Source organism: Mandrillus leucophaeus, unplaced genomic scaffold, assembly GCF_000951045.1.
Source record: "Mandrillus leucophaeus isolate KB7577 unplaced genomic scaffold, Mleu.le_1.0 Scaffold1, whole genome shotgun sequence".
In the NCBI taxonomy this organism is placed as follows: domain Eukaryota; kingdom Metazoa; phylum Chordata; class Mammalia; order Primates; family Cercopithecidae; genus Mandrillus; species Mandrillus leucophaeus.
The window spans coordinates 14,030,454-14,036,252 of record NW_012098097.1 but is presented as its reverse complement, the minus strand read 5'-3'; the positions used below and the strand labels follow the sequence as shown (position 1 = coordinate 14,036,252).

General features: G+C 43.7%; 1 protein-coding gene across 1 annotated transcript in view; it reads right to left on the bottom strand.

Annotated features, from left to right (window-relative positions):
* Positions 1-5,799, bottom strand: part of RNF213 (ring finger protein 213) — a 168,533-nt gene that overhangs the window by 112,879 nt on the left and 49,855 nt on the right. The gene's annotated exons all lie outside the window — the stretch shown is intronic.

The following is a 5,799-nucleotide window of genomic DNA, read 5'->3' as shown; positions in this document are numbered from 1 at the left end:
CCTAAATTAGACAGGTGTGGTGGCGCACACCTGCAATCCCAGCTACTTGGGAGGCTGAGGCAGAAGAATCACTTGAACCCGGGAGGTGGAGGTTGTGGTGAGCCGAGATCATGCCATTGCATTCCAGCCTGGGCAACAAGAGCAAAACTCTGTCTCCAAAAAAAAAAAAAAAAGTAATAAAATCAAAAAGAAAAAAAAAAAGAAGAGTTCACTGCTGGCTGCAGTGGCTCATGCCTGTAATCCCCACAATTCGGGAGGCCAGAGTAGGAGGATGGATAGCTTGAGGCCAGCAGTTTGAGATCAGCCTGGGCAACATAGCAAGATTCCATCTCTATAAATAAATAAATAAATAAATAAAAAGAATTCACTGAGATGGATGAACCTTGACAACGCTATGCTCAGTGAAATAAGCCAGACATGAAAGGACAAATCCTGTGTGATTCCACTCATGTGAGGTCCCCAGAGAAGTCAAAATCCTAGAGAGAGAGAGGAGAACGGTGGTTACCAGGAGGAGGGGGAGTGGGGAGGTTGTTTCATGGGGACGGAGTTTCAGCTGGGGAAGCTGAGTTCTGGAGGCGGACGGTGCTGACGGCTGCACGACGGTGTGAATGTACTTAGTGCCGGGGAACTGTGCCCTGAAAAGGAGTTAACATGGGAAACTGGAGATTATGTATATTTTACAATAAAAAGGTAATATCCCAATAATTAAGCCTCTTAATTATTAAGTTTTTTTGAAATGGAGTCTCACTCTGTCGCCCAGGCTGGAGTGCAGTGGCGTGATCTCGGCTTACTGCAAGCTCCGCTTCCTGGGCTCATGCCATTCTCCTGCCTCATCCTCCCGAGTAGCTGGGACTACAGGCGCCCACCACCATGCCTGGCTAATTTTTTGTATTTTTAGTAGAGACAGGGTTTCACCGTGTTAGCCAGGATGGTCTTGATCTCCCGACCTCATGATCCACCTGCCTCAGCCTCCCATAGTGCTGGGATTACAGGCATGAGCCACCGCGCCCGACCAAACCTCTATTATTAACGAGTATCCAGGATCAAACAGCCCAAGTGTGCTCAGCGAAGGCCCTTAAATAATGCTGCTTCTGGAACACAGTATTGGAGACCCAAAATGTTGACAATGGGAAAGAAAGAAAGCAACGTTCCCCAGAAGTAACAGAAGTTATGAAAAACATATCAATAAAGGTTCACTGCATACTAAAGGCCACTTTTACCTGAAAGACTGATCTTTAGGAACAATGCTACTATAGACTTTTCAAGAGATTTAAAGATAAGTACATAAAAATAGCAATAATAATAAAAGGTACTCTATATGTCTACTATTTCTAGCCTTTCTAGGTAAATATGGACCATCCATGGGTCTGACTATATTGACTGTTTTCTCTCTTGACCGTCTAGTGGCCTCTTCTGTTATCAGGGGCTGAGTTAATAGTTTAGATGAATTACAGCTTTGTTGTAGCTTTAATTAGAATTGGTTCCCAAGGGCTGGCCAGGCACAGTGGGTGGCTCATGCCTGTAATCCCAGCACTTTGGGAGGCTGAGGCAGGCAGATGACTTGAGGCCAGGAGTTCAAGACCAGCCTGGCCAACATGGCAAAACCCATCTCCACTAAAAATATAAAAATTAGCCACATGTGATATGTGATTACATGCACCTGTAGTCCCAGCTACTTGGGAGGCTGAGGCACAAGAATCACTTGAACCTGGGAGGCGGAGGTTGCAGTGACCAGAGATCATGCCACTGCACTCCAGCCTGAGAGAGAGAGAGAGAGAGAGAGAGAGAGAGAGAGAGAGAGACAGAGACAGAGACAGAGACAGAGACAGAGAGACAGAGAGAGAGAGAGAGAAAAGAATTGGTTTCCAAAGGCTTTTATACTTCTAAAGGCAAGACCATAACACTGCCTTTAGCAGAAGTTGAGATCCAGGGGCGCAGAGCAACTGCCTCATTTTTTCTGCTGTCCCCAGTCTTCGGCATTTGGCAGGCTCTGAGCATCATGCTTTACAAGGGGGCATCTCTTTCCGTTCTCCAGCCACTTTCGCAACTGCATGGTCACTGTCTTGTTCTCACTGCAAGGCCCAGAATGCTGCAGTCATTACCTCTGCTCTCCTGCCCTATCTTCAGACCTTAGCAGATTCTGTGGCCCACACCTCCAGGCTGGGGAAGGAGGAATTTCCAGAGCTCTCTCATCAATAGGACTTACTAATGTGTTAACTGCCTGCCTCTCCAGCTAGAATGCAAGTTCCATGCGACCAGGAGCCGCTGTCTGTTTTGAGTAGTGCTGTACACCCTGTGCCTTGAGTAGTACTTCCTGGCACAAGGAGGGTGCCCTTCAAGTATTCATCCAGTGAGTGAATGAATACATTCTAGCACATTAATAAGAGAAAGACCATTTCAAGGCCAAAATAATCTATTTTGCTTAGAAGGGTTAACCTGTGGTCATTATGACAGTTCTATTAAATAACCCAGTATTCAGTATTTCATAGAGATTATATACTTAAAGAGAAAGTTTGTGGTTACCTGTCAGGAATCTGAAAATACAGATGTTTTTATTTCAACTTTTAGGGAATCTGGACTTCTACCACTGCAGCCTTGACCTCCCCGGCTCAGGCGATCCTCCCATGTAAGCCTCCCAAGTGGCTGGGAGTACAGGTATACCAGAATATGCCCAACTCTTTTGTTTGTTTTTTGTAAAGATCGGGTTCTCCTACGTTGCCCAGGCTGGTCTTGAACTCCTGGCCTCAAGCGATCCTCCTGTCTGGGCCTCCCAAACTACTGGAATTATAGGCATGAGCCACCAAGCCCAGCTGCTTTTATTATTTTTAAACTGACATATAATAATGGTACATATCTATGGAGAACAGTGTTATATTTCCATATATGTATATAATACGTACTATATACAAATGTTTGCATACATTATGCAGTGTATGCATATAGAGAATACATTTTGTGCACTGTATATACATATAAATATATGTCTACAATGTATACTATGTACAATGTATACAGTCTGTAATCTGTACAAATATGTGTATACAACATATATGTATACAATGTGTAATGTGTAAAAATCAGGGTAATTAGCATATCTATCTCAAACACTTGTTTGTGTTGCAAACATTCAAACTCCACTCTTCTAGCTATTTGAAAAACATAATAAATTGTAAATTACAGTCGTTCCATACTGCTCTAGGACCCTAGAACTTATTCGTCCTATCTAGCCATATTTTTGTATCCACTAGCCAACCTTTGGCTAGCCCTCTCCCCATCCTTCCTTGCCTCTCGTAACTACTATTCTACTCTCTCCTTCTAGAAGATCAACTCTTTTCGCATCCACGTATGAGTGGGAACGTGCAATATTTATCTTTCTGTGCCTGGCTTATTTCACTTAACGTCATCTCCTCCAAGCTCATCCATGCTGCCACGAAAGACAGAATTTCATTCTTTTTGGTGGCCAAATAGTATTCTCTTGTGTATATAGAAAACACTTTCTTCATCCACTCATCTGCAGGTGGATACTCAGGTGGATTCCATATCATGGCTATTGAGTGTTACAATAAATATAGGAGTGCAGCTATCTCTTCAACATACTGATTTCCTTTACTTTGGATGTATCCCCAGCCGTACGATTGCTGGATCATACGGTAGTTCTATTTGTGGTTTTTTGAGGAACCTTTATACTGTTCTCCACAGTGGCAGTACTAATTTACATTCCTACATTGTGTAAGAGTTTCTCTTTCCCACATACTCACGGGCATTTATGTTTTGTCTTTTTGATCACAGCTATTCTAACTTGGGTAAGAACATATCTCATTGGGGTTTTGATTTGCATTTCCCTAATTTAATGATGCTGATCATTTTTTCATATACCTGTTGGTCAGCTGTGTGTCTTCTTTTGAGATGACTACTCAACTCATTTGTCCATTTTAAAATCTAACTTTTTCTGTTCACTTGTTTGAGTTCCTTAAATTCCCCTACCCGATGCGTAGATGGCAACTATTTTCTCCCATTCCGTAGACTGCCTCTTCACTCTGTTGATAGTTTCCTTTGCTGCGCAGAAGCTTTTTGATTTGATGTAATCCCATTTATCTCACTTCACTTTGTTGCCTGTACTTTTAAGGACTTCTCCATAATTTTTCTCCAATCTTTGCCCAGACCTAGGCAATACCATTCTAGACATGGGAACGGGCAAAGATTTCATGACAAAGACACCAAAAGCAATCACAAGAAAGGCAAAAATTGACAAATGAGAACTAAACTGAGGAGCTTTTGCACAGCAAAAGAAACTATCCACAGAGTAAACAGATGACCCATAGAATGGGAGAAAATTTTTGCAAAATATGCGTCTGACACAGGCGTAATATCCAGCATCTGTAAGGAACATACACACATTTACAAGAAAAAAAAAAAAAAACCATTAAAAAGTGGGCAAAGGACATGAACAGACACTTTTCACAAGAAGACATACATATGGCTAACAGGCATATGAAAAAAAGTTCAGCCGGGTGCAGTGGCTCACGCCTGTAATCCAGGCACTTTGGCAGGTCGAGGTGGGTGGATCACGGGGTCAGGAGATCGAGACCATCCAGGCTAACACAGTGAAACCCCATCTCTACTAAAAATACAAAAAAATTAGCCGGGCGTGGTGGTGGGCACCTGTAGTCCCAGCTACTCAGGCAGGAGAATGGCATGAACCCGGGAGGCGGAGCTTGCAGTGAGCCGAGATCACGCCACTGCACTCCAGCCTGGGCGATAGAGCAAGACTCCATACCAAGAAAAAAAAAAGCTCAACATCACTGATCATTAGAGAAATGCAGATGAAAATCACAATGAGGACGGGCACGGTGGCTCACACCTGCAATCCCAGCACTTTGGGAGGCCAAAGTGGGTGGATCACTTGAGGTCTGGAGTTTGAGACCAGCCTGGCCAACATGGTGAAACCCCGTCTCTACTAAAATTACAAAAATTAGCCAGGCAAGGTGGGGCACCTATGGTGCCAGCTACCCAGAAGACTGAGGCAGGAGAATCACTTGAACCTGGGAGGGAGAGGTTACAGTGAGCCAAGATTGTGCCACTGCAATCCAGCCTGGGTGATAAAGTGAGACTCCATCTCAAACAAAACAAAACACAACGAGGCCAGGTGTGGTGGCTCATGCCTGTAATCCTAGTACTTTAGGAGGCCGAGGCAGGTGGATCACTTGAGGTCAGGAGTTCAAGATCAGCCTGGTAAACATGGTGAAACCCCATCTCTACTAAAAATACAAAAATTAGCTGGTTATGGTGGCGCACACCTCTAATCCCAGCAGAATCGTTTGTGCCCGGGAGGCGCAGGCTGCAGAGAGCTGAGATCATGCCACTGCACTCCAGCCTGGGTGACAGAGCCAGACTCTGTCTCTAAAAAAAAAAAAAATACAGTGAGATACCATCTTAACACCAGTCAGAATGGCTGCTATTAAAAGGTCAAAAATTAAAAGATGCTGGAGAAGTTGCAGAGCAAAAGGAATGCTTATGCACTGTTAGTGGGAGTGTAAATTAGTTCAACCATTGTGGAAAACAATGTGGTAATTCCACAAATGCCATTCACACCAGCAATCCCATGACTGAGTATGTAACAAAAACAATGTAAATCGCTCACTTATAAACAAACACGCCCACGTATGTTCACTGCAGCACAACTCACAGTAGCAAAGACATGGAATCAAACTAAATGCGCATCAATGGTGGACTGGATAAAGAAAATGTGGTACATACACACCATGGAATACTATGCAGCCCTAAAAAAGAATGAGATCA